This window comes from Polypterus senegalus, chromosome 4, assembly GCF_016835505.1.
Source record: "Polypterus senegalus isolate Bchr_013 chromosome 4, ASM1683550v1, whole genome shotgun sequence".
NCBI lineage: Eukaryota > Metazoa > Chordata > Cladistia > Polypteriformes > Polypteridae > Polypterus > Polypterus senegalus.
Window position 1 is genome coordinate 120116731 of NC_053157.1, and position 16924 is coordinate 120133654.

The following is a 16924-nucleotide window of genomic DNA, read 5'->3' on the forward strand; positions in this document are numbered from 1 at the left end:
GTATAAAGTGTAATTGTGCAGGTAGGTGTGTGATGGAGAAGTCCAGTACAGTTGCGTGAGGTCAATAGAATGAGGTGGCCCATGGTTATAAACTCCATTCAGTTATTCAGGAGTCTAATGGCTTTGGGAAAGAAACAGTTTTTTAGCCTGGAAGTTCTGCATTTCATACTTTTATACCTCCTGCCTGATGGTAGAAGTGTGAACAGTTTGTGTTGGGGGTGGGTGGGGTCCTGGTCCCTGAGGATCGAGGCAATTCTCCTTCGAACTCTGCAGTTGTAGATGCTCTGCAGAGAAGGCTGTGGGGTCCTGGTGATCTTCTCAGCAGTCTTTACCACTCTCTGCAGGCATTTGTGGTCCATAGCAGTAGTGTTGCCGTACCACACGGTGATGCAGCTGGTCAAGATGCTGTAAACAATGCAGCTGTAATAGTTGCCGAGGATCTTAGTTGACATACCAAACTTCCTCAGCCTCCTCAGAAAGTACAGTCGCTGTTGAGCCCTCTTGACCAGTTGTGTGGTGTTAAGAGTCCAAGTGAGGTCCTCACGCCGAGGTATTTAATACTGCTCACCCTTTCCATTTCAAGCCCTCGGATGAACAGTCGTCGGTGAGGTCTCCTCTCCTTCCTCATGTCCACTATCATCCCCTTCATCTTGTCTGTGTTGAAGATGAGGTTGTTTTCCTCACACCATGACGCCAGACTGTCCACCTCTCTCCTGTAGGCTGCATCATCCCCACCAGTGATGCATCCAATCACTGCGGTGTCATCTGCGAACTTCAGGATGATGTTTTCTTTGTGGGAGACGACACAGTCATGGGTGAACAGGGTGTAGAGGATGGGGCTGAGGACGCATCTCTGTTGGGTGTCTGTGTTTGTGATAATGATGGTTGAAATCTTATTACTAATCCTGACAGACTGGGGCCTGCCAGTCAGAAAGTCTAGGAGTCAGTCACAGAGGGTGGGGTGCAGGCCAAGTGCAGACAGTTTATGGGTGAGTTTATGGGGGATAACTGTGTTAAAGGCAGAGCTGTAGTCAACAAAGAGCATCCTGATGTAGGAGTCTTTGTTCTCCAGATGGTAGAGGGAATAATGTAGTGTGGCCGTGATGACATTTGAGGTGGACCTGTTGGGCCAGTAGGCATACTGCAGGGGGTCCAGAGTGTCCGGTATGCTGCTCTGAATGTGGGCCAACACCACTCTCTCAAAACACTTCATGATGATTGGAGTGAGTGCTACCGGCCTGTAATCATTCAGGCAGGTGGGTGTGCTTTTTTTTAGCAAGGGGGATGATGATCGTAGTCTTAAAGCAAGATGGAACGATGCACTGACTGAGGGAAGGTTGAAGATGGAGCAGAGAACATCAGCCAGCTCATTGGCACATGCTTTGAGAGCCTGCCCAGGGATGTTGTCAGGTCCAACTGCCTTAATGGGGGTTGATATTCCTTAGTGCTTTGTGTACCTAACCTGAAGGAACCGTTGGGGGAGGGGAGGAGAGTTGTGTGGTCCAAGTGTGGGTGTGCCTCCACTCTGTGCTGTTGCTGGTTGTCTCAAAGCGGGTGTAGAAAATGTTGAGATCATCCAGCAGACTGTCTGTGGAGCAGATTGTGCTGGTGGTGGTCCTGTGGTCTGTGATGTGCTGTAGGCCCTACCACATATGTCCAGAGTCAGCAATAGAATAGAAGCCCCCTAGTTGTTTCTAATAAATAAGAGGAGTCATAAACAATGGGACAAAAAGCCAATCTTCAAGCTCTATTTTGAGGAACATTTTTGCAAGAATGGAATACAACCTGGTGTCTGGTGTTTGTTCACTGAGTAACATTTTTATTCTCTCCATATTGCACATATAATAGAAGTATTCATTTTTTTTTTGCTCAACATGGCGCCCTCCGTGGCAGACGTGTTTTCTTGCTCCGCTCCACTCCATTCCGTTTTTTGTTTTGTGTTTTTTGCCTTCTCTACAGTGTACAAATGCCTTGCACTACTATCATATAGCAGACAGGCATTGCTGGACATTGCTAATTCACACAGTATCCTGAAATTTACCAGTTTTATACCATCTGAGCTACAATTCTTTGTTCGCTCCCACAGCCAACACAACAACCACACCCAGGAAGACCCCGTAGCACCGAGCTCAAGTGACCAAGCTGACCCCAGGAGAGTGCTCCGGAGACGGCGACACAAGCGAGGCAAGAGGGGTGAGATCCACGCTAGGCTGAAAGCCCGTGCTAGCCAACCACCGCTACCCAGCCTCTTTCTAGCCAACGTGTGGTCTCTGGAAAACAAACTGGATGAGCTAAGAGCCAGGATTACAGCGCAGCGAGAAATAAGAGAGTGCTGCACTCTAATTTTCACAGAGACCTGGCTTTTGGACAAAGTCCCAGAATGCGCCATTCAGCTACAGACTTACTCCGTGTACCGTGGAAACTGTACCGCAGCCTCCGGTAAGGCTAAAGGAGGGGGTGTGTGTGGGTGTGTTTATTAAAACTCATGGTGTGGAGATGTACGGAGTGTTTATAAGCACTGTTCACAAGATGTGGAGTTTTTACTGCTGAAATGCCGACCCTATTATCTACCGAGGGAATACACTACTGTGTTTCTGGCCGCTGTTTATATACCACTGCGAGCTAACTCCGCGGCAGCACTTGGCAAACTCCATGACGTCATCAGCGCCTTAGAGACGGCTCATCCCGATGCTGTTTATGTTGCAGCTGGCAACTTTAATCAGTGCAGTTTACGGACTATATAAGTTCCTCAATCAGAAGCCTTCGATAAACAGTCAGGTACGCCACATGCTGTATGTCTCTTGCATTTAGATCAGGCACTGAGATGGAGTACAAAGCTGTGAAGTGCAGACTAAAAAAAATCCATCACGGTGATACAATGGGAAACAAATAAATTTTTTTTACCTCCTGTTTGCTCTATCAGCTGCTGTTTTGCTACTGCTGCCATGCCATGTGATCTGCACTTCGCTCACCTACCCCTTGCCCCCTCCCCTCCTCCCCAAAGCGATACACACCATTGTGAAGAATGAGGCTGAATGCACCCAAAGGAGACGCGGCCGCTCCTCCAAAACCTCTCTTAAACAGTGATACATTGGGAAACAAATACTTTTTTTTGCCTCCTGTTTGCTCGATCAGCTGCTACTGCCGTGTCGCGCGATCTGCACTTTGCTCGACTACCCCTTCCCCTATCTCGCCAGTGCTACATGCCGTTATGAAGAGGTGGGCTGAACGCACTCCAAGGAGACACAGTCGCTCCTCCAAAACCCCTCTTAAACAGTGATACAATGGGAAAAAAATAACAGCTGTTTTTCTTTTACCTCCTCTTTGCTCAATCAGCTGCTGACTTGCTGCTGTTGCCGTGTCACATGATCTGCATTTCGTGGGGTGCTTCAAACGTTCCTCAAACACTATACGATCTCTTTTCGCTGTTCCGTTATTTCACCGAGTAATATTTTATGTTTGTTTGTGCTAATGCGATCTTTGCTCTCCTTTTTTTGAGACTTTTGAAATTTCCTTATGTCTAGTCTGCTCTGCATGTGTATCATGGGACTTGCTTTCAAAGGTTGTAAGTATGAGACTTGTCTTGTCGCAGGACGTGAAAGTGTCTCTCTGTCTCTCTTCAAAAGATCTCTCTTCAAAAGATCATGTCTAGTCGCAGGAAAAAAGTCTTGTATCGTCACAAGATTTTTTTTTATAATAGAAAGATAGTTCAGGAAATTGCAAAGAAGTGGCTCTCTTTCCACAGTTGTTTCCTGTCCTGAATTGGATTACATGGTCTGAAACTAAGAATGAGATGAACTCATTTAGAACTGTTCCCTATTCTAATTTAACTTATCAGTCAGAGATGTTACCAATTCTGCTATCCTTGGCTGTAGCTTCTCAAATAATTTGTGAATGAAAACCTTGCTGAGGGGCTTTTCAACAGTTAAGACATTTTTTAATCAAATAATTTTCCATGGTGTTTTCCTAAAAAGTTAATGGATTAATGCATTTAATATTAAAAAGTGGTGGTACAGTGGTTTGTGCTGATGTCTCTCATCTGAGTTTAAAACCTAGACTTGGGCAATACCTGTGTAACGTCTACATGTTCTTCAAGAATCTAAATGGGTTACTCACTGGCTACTCTGGTTTTCCGCCCACATCTTGAAGGATATTAAGACTCTAAACTGACTCAATGTGAGAACTGGTGTATGTGATTGCTCTGTCATACACTTGCACCCTAACCAGGGCTGTTTTCCTCAATAGGTACCAGATTTTTGTGAACCTTAATTAGATTAGATGGGCAAAGTTAGGAAATGGTGTTTGATTGTTTTCCCATAGTGTGTAGGTTAGGCTAATTGGTGTATGTCAGCGTGTGTGTGTGAATATTCCCTTCGATGGACTTGCATGCTGCCCAGAGTTGGTTCCTGTGTTGTGCCCAGTTATGCAAAGATTGGCCTTTCTAATATGAGACTGGAATAAACAGTCTAGAAAATTAATGGAAAACTGAATATGAAAAAGCTTGTTCAGTTTTAATCACCAAAAGAATGTCTTGGCTTTACGTCTTGTCTTTCCAGAAACTCAATACTGTTAACTTGTGAAATGCAAGGCTTTATGCAGGGTGTGAGGTCAGCTTCACTGTTTTAGGAATAGATCTACAGTCGTGGCCAAATTTTTTGAGAATGACACAAGTATTGATTTTCACCAATACTTTGCTGCATCAGTGTTTTTACATTTTTTTTTTTGTCAGATGTTTCTATGGTATACTGAAGTATAATTGCAAGCATTTCATAAGTTTCAAAGTCTATTTATTGACAATTACAGTAAGTTTATGCAAAGAGTCAATATTTGCAGTGTTGGCCCTTCTTTTTCAAGATCTCTGCAATTCGCCCTGGCATGCTGTCAATCAACTTCTAGGCAAAATCCTGACTGATGGCAGCCCATTCTTGCATAATCAATGTTTGGTGTTTGTTACAATTTTTGTTTTTTTTGTTTGTCCATCTACCTCTTGAGGATTGACCACAAGTTCTCAATGTCATTAAGGTCTTGAGAGTTTCCTGGCCATGGACCCAAAATTTCGATGTTTTGTTCCCCAAGCCACTTAGTTATCACTCTTATGGCACGGTGCTCCATCATGCTGGAGAAGGCATTGTTCGTCACCAAACTGTTCTTGGATGGTTGGGAAAAGTTGCTTTCCGAGGATATTTTGGTACCATTCTTTATTGAAACTTATGAAATTCTTGTAATTATACTTCCGTATTCCATAGAAACATCTGTCAAAAAGATCTAAAAACTCTGAAGCAGCAAACTTTGTGAAAAACCAATACTTGTGTCATTTTAAAATTTTTTTGGTCACAACTGTACTTAGCAACTAACAATGTAACTGTTTTAGACAATCACTTTATGTTATAGTTCAGCATATAAAAGCCATAGTGTTTACCATCACACTGGCGCATTTGTAAATCCTTCACTGTTGCATAGTGGGGCTAGAAGCACTCACACTCCACCTTACACCTTGGGGGCATGTGGAATGAAAAGCCATGTAGATATGAGGAGGATACATTCACCTTGACATCATGTTGGCATATTTAATCCTGATACTCTGTATGTTCAATTCATCATAATAACTATTCATGGTGGCTCTAAAATCCGTACTGACCCCTACTCTCTCTTCTGTTTCTTTTTCCGGTTTCTTGGTGGTGGTGGCGCAGCCACCACCACCTACTCAAAGCATCATGATGCTCCAACAATGATGGGTGGATTAAAAGCCAGAAGTCTACGCGACCATTATCATCAAGTCCTTCCGTGAGAACCCTAAATCCAAAGAGGACTGTTTCATTTATGTTAAGTAGAATGCCCAGAGAGGACTGGGCGGTCTAATGGTCTGGAATCCCTACAGATTTTATTTTTTCTCCAGCTGTCTGAAGTTTTTTTTTGTTTTTTCTGTCCACCCTGGCCATTGGACCTTACTCTTATTCTATGTTAATTAATGTTGACTTATTTTATTTTCTTACTGTGTCTTTTATGTTTCTATTCTTCATTATGTAAAGCACTTTGATCTACATTTTGTATGAAAATGTGCTATATAAATAAATGTTGTTGTTGTTGTATTTTTCAAACCTAGGGCACTGGATCTGTGAGATATCAAAGCTAAGTGCTTGACTCAAAATGCAAAGTTATTACTAAGAATATGCAAGTGGTTAGTTATTTCTGAAAAGATGATTGAACTTACATTATGTATGACTCTGTAGAAATAATCTGAATATAGTAACAATTATTATGTTAATAGGAGAACACACAGACAGCACTTACTTGAGAAATATGCGCAAGTGATATTCAAGATGAAATACAGAATTTCACAGGATAACAAATCAGTGTAACATGTTTTATATATTTAACTGCTAGTCTGCTTATTCCACTGTAATACAGGAAGGCTTCCAGTGGCATGGTAACAGAGGGACCTGTCAAAGAGGTGAAGAGGGTCATACACTTCAACACGGCCATTCCCTAAAATAGCAATTCAAGAAGCAAAGCACTATGGTGATTGTCTGTGACTCTACAGAAATAGTACCCCGCTGAGAGGTTGTGTGCAACTCTATCTGAAGGTGAAAGCGGCGGGGGTGGGAGCGTGGACATATTTGCAGCATGATGTGAATCACCCAGAAAAGGTTTTCTGTTGCAGTTTTCCAGATATAATCCTTTTCTGATAAATGGAACAGCACAACATTTTTTGTTTTTATTTATTTGCTAATTAAATTATTTTAGCCTAGAAGCAGGAACATTAAAAAAATACATATTATTCTGAAAATATTATAAGGATTTTGATGCAACTCAAACCGAAGTTAGGTTATGACTGCTATGGCATGCAGCAACACATTGGCTAATCACAGACAGAAACATATTAGCCTAGAAAAGTATTTAGATCTAGAATCATGCATGAAGAAAATTTTAATGTTTATAATTGAATAAAGTGCATTTTTTGAGTCGGCTGCATTTTTATATGTATTAAACTATATTGTATATTAAACTATACTGTATTAAGTGGAGCGGCACAGTGGAGCAGTGGGTAGCGCTGCTGCCTCGCAGTTAGGAGACCTGGGTTTGCTTCCTGGGTCCTCCCTGCATGGAGTTTCCATGTTCTCCCCGTGTCTGCGAGGGTTTCCTGCGGGTAATCCGGTTTCCTTCCAAAGACATGCCAGTTAGGTGCATTGGCGATCTTAAATTGTCCCTAGTGTGTGCACGTGCCCTGCGGTGGGCTGGTGCCCGGGGTTTGTTTCCTAATCTATCTTTTTAGTGTAGTGGATAAGAGAATAATTATTAAATGCTTTGCAGAACACAAACTACACAGACAGATAGATAGATAGATAGATAGATAGATAGATAGATAGATAGATAGATAGATAGATAGATAGATAGATAGATAGATAGATAGATAGATAGATATCTCTTGCTACTGAGAAACAAAAACACTATGTATCACATATGTAACCCTAACCTTACAATATATACAGTATATGAAAAAATATTCATGACAATAAATCTGGAGCATAGTGACTATAAGAGATCCCATAGGCATGAAATTGTCTTAAGCAGGACTTTTAGAACCTTCAGGATTCAACATTTAAAAACATGGTGACCATATTAAGAAGTACATTTATTTTAGATTTCAAATAGTTCTAAATTGTTTTCTTTTTTTACTTTGACATATGTTTGTGAAGAAATCATACTTTGTGTTCCAGTTATCTCATTTTGGCATAGATACCCTAGGCCAGACACCATAAGCCAGGAAAGCCAACAAGAAAGAAAAAGATCTTTTTTTTGGTTAATGTAAATGATGTTAGTTAATAGATGTATTTGTGTTTTGGAAAAAAAAGTGCAGACATGATAGCAAGGACACTACACTTGAAACTACGAGGTTGCCAGTATAAATCCTATTTGAGACTCAATGCTTGACTCAATTTGAGACTGAATATTTGCTCTAAGAAGGTAATTTAACTTGCTTGTACTCTGATTGTTTAAAAAATAACAAGCCAACCCGCGGCATAGCATACGCCGCATATAATTCTTTATTGATGAGTGAACACTTTCTGAAAGACACAGTTGTCCAAATAGGGAGGGTTTGAAGATACAACTGTCAGAGAATGAAAAAATGAAACTCTGGAGAGAGCAACATACAATTGTCCGTGAGTGAAAACAGGTTTTGGCAGATACAGGCATATTTTTTTTTAAGTTTTTCCTTGTGCCTTATTAATAGTCATTGCAAACACCAATCTAACAGGAAATTGTCTGCGTGCAAAAGTAAAAGGCAAAGTAGAATCTGATGGGGTCAGGGAAATCTGGGGAATAAGGACAGTTTGTGAGTTAGCAGATGTGATCGTCTTACACTCCAGTACATTGCGGTGAATGCTGGTAACAGAAAGTCTAGTGCCATTACAGAGACCTTTTGCTGGCATGAGGTTCCTGAGAAGCAAGATGACTGAACCAATTTTAATTTTGAGTTTATGCAGAGGCATGCCAGTGTGAGTAAGACTATTAAGAAATTCTTCGGGGAATGCAAGTTGATCTGCAGGATCATCTGTGAAGATGGAGTCAACGCTGGTGAAAATTACTTCGTCGTTAGGGATAAGTTTCAGCACCTGTTCATTAAGGTGTAGTGAGTCTTCGTTGGTGACGCTTAATATAGCTTGCGTACTGAGTTGTTCCAGAGTGACAGCTAAGAAGTCAACGTCGCCATATAATTGCCTTGAGAGCAATGTTAGAATCCTGCGGAGGGTGAGAGTTGGCGGGTGGGGCCTTGTCGTGCAATCCCCATGACGTGTGAAGAGGGTTAGAGTGGGCATGCGTGGCTCTTTTGTGCGTAACCCATGGGCGGGGCTCTGTGAGTTGGCGGTTGTGGCTCTCTGTCTTGCGTGCAGTGAAAAGTCAACATAGCTCAGAGGTACATGTGGACTTTTGCACAGATGAAAGCGACTGAGGCTGTGTTTGGTGAGTTGTGTGCGGGCACATGAGCAGGCAGTGCACATGCCTCGAGAGCGACGCTAGACGCAGGAGGATGGTTACAGTTGGCATGCGTGGCTCTGTCGTGCGTATCCCATGACGCAGTAGGAGGGTTAGAGTTGACGGGCGGGGCTCTGTCGAGTGTATCCCATGGTCTTAGAGTTGGCGGGCGGGGCTCTGTGAGTTGGCAGGCGTGGCTCTCTGTCTTGCTTGCACTCACTGTCTTGTGTGCCCTTAGTGAATTATATATATAGATGTATACAAACCATAATAGTGTACCCTCATTTTGTAAGTTGCCTTGGAGAAAAGTGTCAGTCAAGTATAAAATAACAGAAAGAATAACTTTTCATCTACAAATGCTGAAGGTTGAATAAGAATGTGTGGACTTTGATCTTCAATGTATGTAAGAAGACAAGACCTGGTCTGATTATAAGGTAGGTAAGTCGAATTGGAATTATTTGAGCCAAAGTGCAGTGTCCATAAGCTTGTCAAATGGATGCACAATCAGTAAGGTGTAGTCGTTAGGGCATAAGACCTTAAAAAGATGAGGCTGCTGATTAAGTTCTCACCTCAATCTCATTGTGCAACCCTGAGCAAGTTACTGTCCTTCAGTTAAATTAATTACATGTACTGTAAATAATTGCAATGTATCCCATTAAAATGTCTTCCTAATATGTCATAAGAAAAAAAATAATAATGAGCATGGCATATTTATTATCTCAATCAAAATTGGTCCATAGGCCACCATACAAGGCATCCTCAGTGAATGACAAAAGAAAATCATCATTCCTGGTTTAATTTGATTCAAGCACTGCTTCCAACATCCTACACCTTAATTTACAATTCCAGTGATTGTGTTAGAGGAAATTGAAAGTATGTTTTCCAAGTGAAACAATCTTTTATAATATTGTAAAATGGGTGATATGTTGGTAAAGTGGTTAACACTGTGGTTTTTGCATGTTCACTCCATGTCTCCATTCTATGAGCTCTCTGGTTTTCCTCCTACACCCACCTACTTAAAAACCTCTCATCCTGCAGCTGTATGAGTGTGTCTTACATATGGAATATTCTCTGATGTTGCTTTTAATGTATGGAGTTGAGTTTTTATTGCATTTCTGAAATTATGAAATTGAAAAGCTTCTACAAATTAATTTCCTGACACTGCATTTTGCCGTGCATAATAGTGGGAAGGTGGCAGCAGTGGGTTCAAGGCAAACACCAGCTTTAAACTTGCAATTGTTTAAACTTTACAGTTATGAATCAACCCACATGCTTTTATATGGACAGTAGAAAGCAACTAGAGTAGCAAGACAATATCCATGTGAAAATTCTGAATAACATAATAATCAGTACATATTGGGGGTGCCAGTCAGAAATCCAGCCACTTAAAAATAGATGGCTATGCTATGTAAAGCAACAAAAGAAAAGCAATGACATTTTCTGTTTGTGAATGCTGTGCATTTTTGCTTAAACGCCATCAAACCACAGATTCAGTGATTGTGATGGGTTGGGCACACAATGTATCACAGATGCAATATAAAATAACGCTTAATACTCTGGTACTCTTTAACAGCGTCTGAAATTTCTGTCTACTGAAAATGTGTTTTTGGTGTGCTGCCTAATATTTTTTTCGCTCTGGTGAAATTGAAGTTCTTGCACTGAGGCAATTAACAGAGTAACACGAGAGGAAAGGCAGTGCAATTCAAAATGTTTTAAATGTGTGCACGCTATTCAAGGAAAAGGGAAGACATTTAGTCCATGATGAATATTCATACTGACAAATGCTGAAATGCTCTTACAAATAAAATTATGTCTGCTTAAATTATTGAAGGTCCCAGCATTCGATGGTATCATGGTGAAAAATATGTCATAGAAACTGTCACACACTGCAAAAAGTAAAATCAGGGGTTTCCACAGCGGATCATCTTTTCCCATGTCTTCATACCTTCTACATCTTGCTCTGTCATATGATAATTAAAGCTACTAATATTAGTGTGCAGGTCATTTGGGAATGTTATGTTCCAGCCAAGGTTCCTCCTCTGGCTACAGATCACATCTTTGTTTTATTGTCCTTTTTGTTCATTTTTGATTTGTTAGTTTATATTAATATTCTTGTGTTTATTTGTATTTTTTGTTTTTCATTTTGTCTATGTATCAATGCCTTGGCTTTGTCCAATGTGCTTTGAGGGTGGTCCTCCAAGAGGTGGGGCCACCTGCCAATCTCTGCCAGTACCTGCCCTCTGAATTATGCTAGGGAGTTTTTGGTCAGATCTGTATTTTTTGATGTACTTTGTAGCTATTGTGACTTGCTTGAATATTTTGACCATCAGCCTTCAGTTTGCTTTGGATTGTCTTTCCTTCTTAGGCTCCTCTATGGAGCTTCTTGTGCTACAAAGCATTTTTTATTTAAAATAAATCTTATTTTATAAACCTTCTTCAATGTCCTTTTTGTTTTAAGTATGAGTTTTGACAGTAATTCCCCCTAGTAGACAATTTTAGAAGTATTTATGGGACCTATGTGCTTTTGGGACTCCTGGTTCACAACAGATTTGTGTAATATTATGACATACACTGTAAGGTAGTTGTGCTGTCTTCTAAAATCCATCCATCCATCCATCCTCTTCCGCTTATCCGGTGTCAGGTCGCGGGGGTAGCAGCTTAAGCAGAGAGGCCCAGACTTCCCTCTCCCCGGCCACTTCTTCCAGCTCTTCCGGGAGAATCCCATGGCGTTCCCAGGCCAGCCGGGAGACATAGTCCCTCCAGCGTGTCCTGGGTCTTCCCCAGGGCCCCCCTCCCGGTTGGACGTGCCAGGAACACCTCACCAGGGAGGCGTCCAGGAGGCATCCTGATCAGATGCCCGACCCACTTCATCTGACTCCTCTCTATGCGGAGGAGCAGTAGCTCTACTCTGAGCCACTCCCGGATGACTGAGCTTCTCACCCTATCTTTAAGGGAAAGCCCAGACACCCTGCGGAGGAAACTCATTTCAGCCGCTTGTATTCGCGATCTCATTCTTTCGGTCACTACCCATAGCTCATGACCATAGGTGAGGGTAGGAACGTAGATCGACTGGTAAATTGAGAGCTTTGCCTTACGGCTCAGCTCCTTTTTCACCACGACAGACCGATGCAGAGCCCGCATCACTGCAGATGCCGCACTGATCCGCCTATCAATCTCACGGTCCATTCTTCCCTCACTTGTGAACAAGACCCCAAGATACTTGAACTCCTCCACTTGGGGCAGGATCTCTCCCCCAACCCTGAGAGGGCACTCCACCCTTTTCCGGCTGAGGACCACGGTCTCGGACTTGGAGGTGCTGATTCTCATCCCAGCTGCTTCACACTCAGCTGCGAACCGATCCAGAGAGAGCTGAAGATCACGGCCTGATGAAGCAAACAGGACAACATCATCTGCAAAAAGCAGTGACCCAATCCTGAGTCCACCAAACTGGACCCCTTCAACACCCTGGCTGCGCCTAGAAATTCTGTCCATAAAAGTTATGAACAGAATCGGTGACAAAAGGCAGACCTGGCGGAGTCCAACTCTCACTGAAAACGGGCTCGACTTACTACTGGCAATGCAGACCACGCTCTGGCACCGGTTGTACAGGGACCGAACAGCCCTTATCAGGGGGTCCGGTACCCCATACTCCCGGAGCACCCCCACAGAATTCCCCGAGGGACATGGTCGAACACCTTTTCCAAGTCCACAAAACACATGTAGACTGGTTGGGCAAACTCCCATGCACCCTCCAGGATTCTGCTAAGGGTGAAGAGCTGGTCCACTGTTCCGCGACCAGGACTAAAACCACACTGTTCCTCCTGAATCTGAGGTTCGACTATCCGACGGACCCTCCTCTCCAGAACCCCCGAATAGACTTTTCCAGGGAGGCTGAGGAGTGTGATCCCTCTATAGTTGGAACACACCCTCCGGTCCCCCTTTTTAAAGAGGGGGACCACCACCCCGGTCTGCCAATCCAGAGGCACTGTCCCCGATGTCCATGCGATGTTGCAGAGATGTGTCAACCAAGACAGTCCTACAACATCCAGAGCCTTAAGGAACTCCGGCGATCTCATCCACCCCAGGGCCCTGCCACCAAGGAGTTTTTTGACCACCTCGGTGACTTCAGTCCCAGAGATGGGAGAGCCCACCTCAGAGTCCCCAGGCTCTGCTTCCTCATTGGAAGGCATGTTAGTGGGATTGAGGAGGTCTTCGAAGTACTCCTCCCACCGACCCACAACGTCCCGAGTCGAGGTCAGCAGCGCACCATCCCCACCATATACGGTGTTGACACTGCACTGCTTACCCCTCCTGAGACGCCAAACGGTGGACCAGAATCTCCTCGAAGCCCTCCGAAAGTCGTTTTCCATGGCCTCTCCAAACTCCTCCCATGCCCGAGTTTTTGCCTCAGCAACAACCGAATCCGCATTCCGCTTGGCCTGCCGGTACCTATCAGCTGCCTCCAGAGACCCACAGGACAAAAAGGTGCTTTAGGACTGCTTCTTCAGCTTGTCCACCAACGGGTTCGGGGATTGCCGCCACGACAGGCACCGACCGCCTTGCGGCCACAGCTCCGGTCAGCCGCCTCAACAATAGAGGCACGGAACATGGCCCATTCGGACTCAATGTCCCCCACCTCCCTCAGAACGTGGTTCTGCTGGAGGTGGGAGTTGAAGCTAATTCTGACAGGGGACTCTGCCAGCTGTTCCCAGCAGACCCTCACAACACGTTTGGGCCTACCAGGTCTGACCGGCATCTTCCCCCACCATCGAAGCCAATTCACCACCAGGTGGTGATCAGTTGACAGCCCCGCCCCTCTCTTCACCAGAGTGTCCAAGACATATGGCCGCAAGTCCGACGACACGACCACAGAGTCGATCATCGAACTGAGGCCTAGGGAGTCCTGGTGCCAAGTGCACATATGAACACCCCTATGCTTGAACATGGTGTTCATTATGGACAATCCATGACGAGCACAGAAGTCCAATAACAAAACAATGCTCGGGTTCAGATCGGGGGGCCATTCCTCCCAATCACACCCTTCCAGGTCTCACTGTCATTGCCCACATTGCCACATTGACTGTATCAACAGAAACCACTGAAGAAAGTTTATCCAAGCTCAGTTTGGTTAAGTCTAGGCTCAGAAATCTAAGAGAACAAGAATGACTGTTAAATTTTGTGAAGATGTCACCATTAGTAAAGATGAAATCATTGCAATCTATGAAAACATGGGATCAAAAAGAAGATTTTGCTTATAAACTCAACATTTGACAACACCTAGAGAGGAAGGGGGCATTAATATTATCATTTACTGTTTTTGCTTCTTAACACATATAGTAGACCAGAAGGAATTTGGTGCTGTGGATGGAATAAAATTCCAACAAAAATTTTACTGATTGAGCTTGCTTCCCAATAAAGTACATGGGCAGTCACTAAATAAAGTTCCCCAAATCAGAAAACTTTGTAATGAAACTTAGTCTGTGCTCTAATTCTGTAATCTGTGGAAAATTTGTTGGAGTGTGGATTTGCACACTGGACACACAAACAAATTCAGCTTTACATATTAGTTACACTGTCAAACTATTTTACATTGTACTTTAGGGTTCGGTGGCACAGTGGCACAGTGGTAGCACTGCTGCCTCGCAGTTAGGAGACCCGGATTCGCTTCACGGGTCCTCCCTGTGTGGAATTTGCATGTTCTCCCCATGTCTGCGTGGGTTTCCTCCGGGTGCTCCGGTTTCCTCCCACAGTCCAAAGACATGCAGGCTAGGTGCATTGGCAACCCCAAATTGTCCCTAGTGTATGCTTGGTATGCGTGTGTGCCCTGCAGTGGACTGGTTCCCTGCTCGGGGATTTGTTCCTGCCTTGCACCCTGTGCTGGCTGGGATTGGCTCCAGCAGACTCCCGTGACCCTGTGTTAGGATATACAGCGGGTTGGAGAATGACTTTAGGGTTCATAGTAGCTTTACATTTCCTTGCTCAAATTCTAATGCACAAAAGGGTTATATGTGGTACCATGTTATCAGGTCTATCAGTTCTAATAGCTTCCTGAATATCTGACACACAGTAGGCAATTTATGGACAAAAAAAATGTTTGATTTGATTTGTTGTGCTGTTAAGGTCCATTTGGTATTTCATCTAACTAGATAATAATTCTTTAATTGATCTTTTATCTTGTTAGGATCTGCTGTTCAAGGAAAATAAAGTATACAGGTATATGCAGTAGAGGAGATGTAGTGGAAATATAACATAATCGGTAATCATTGACAAACATTTTTTGCTAAGGTTGTGAATATTAAAGTGCACCTGAACCTTCTTGCAAACAACCGATAAAATAAAAAAATAATAGTAAATAAATAAATAAATAAATACAATTGGGCACTAATTTGCTTCCAGGAATAAAATGTAACAGATCCTTCTATACAGTGCCCATTCTCACTTTTAAAGCCACTGCTCAGTGTCCTAATGTCATTTTAAAACAAAAAAAAGTATTTTCAATTGAAACATTTTAACATTTTTCATCATTTATATTGATGAATGAACTAGTTTATTGTTCATTTTTTAAATCCACACTATTGGATTGCTTGGTGACTTGGTGTTTTGTAGAGATCTGGCCATTTTGTTTACAGCCCGATAGCCTGAGAATACTGACTTGCATTGTAAAAAGGTTTCAATGTCTGGTTTACAAAATTATGATAACCACCTATCCAGAGTGAAATGCACACAATTGCTTATATGTAACATAATGTCAAACAATTTAAGCATCAACCAAATAACAGAACCAGTTTCTGCTCCCTTGTGCAAGGAGGAACAGGAAGAGCGCTGCCAGAGTCCTACAAAATGACTTCCAGCTGGCTACGGGTGTGCATGATTCTGACCAAGCTATCAGAAACAGACTGCATGAGGGTGTCCTCTAGTGGGACCTATGCTCACAGTCCATCACCGTGCAGCTCACCATGCAGAGATTACCACAATCAGCAGCTCCTCCTGTGATGCCCGTTCTCTTCACAGATGAGAGCAGGTTCACACTAAACACAGATGTGAAAGTGTCCGGTGACAACACTGTGAAAGTTATGAAGTCTGCAACTTCATCCGGCATGACTGGTTTGGCGGTGGGTCAGTGATGGTCTCAGGAGGCATATCTTTGGAGGGTTGCACAGACCTTCACATGCATGGCAACAGTAGCCCAACTGCTGTTGATGAAATTCTTCAAGTCATTGCCAGACCTTACTCTGGTGCAGTGAGCCCTGGGTTCCTCCTGGTGCAGGACAATGCTTAACCTCATGTGGCCAGAGTGTATAGGCAGTTCATGGATGATGAAGCCATTGATGCCACTGACTGGCCCACATGTTTTTCAGACCTGAATCCATCTGAGAACCTCTTGGATGTTATGTATCAGTTCATTCGATGCCACCAAGTAGCACCACAAACTGTTCAAGAGCTCAATGATACCCTGATCCATGTCTGGGAGGAGATCCTCCAGAACACCATCCACCGTCTCATCAGGAGCATGCCCAGACATTGTCGGCAGTGCATACAGGCACATGGGAGCCATGTACAGTACTGAGTCACATTAAAAGTTACCAGGATGAAAGTCACACAAGTTGGATCATTCTATGAGTTCAATTTTTGACTTTGATTTTTGGTGTTGTATTCAGCCCTTAATGGGTTGGTGATTTTGGTTTTCATTGGTTATTTTTACATTTGTTTTCAACAGATTACAAAGTATTACTCAATAAAGATAAACGATACATTTTCCACATGAATATTTCACTTATTGAGACACCCTTCAATGTATTCCATTGAAAATAGGCAATATGAGACCAATCATGATATTCTGTATTTATGAAGCAAAGCTCACAAACTGTTAACTACAAAAGTGCGATAGCAAGCCGCATAGTTCTGAGATGGCTTGCTTTAGCCACATACTTAATCCGTCATTTTTGCT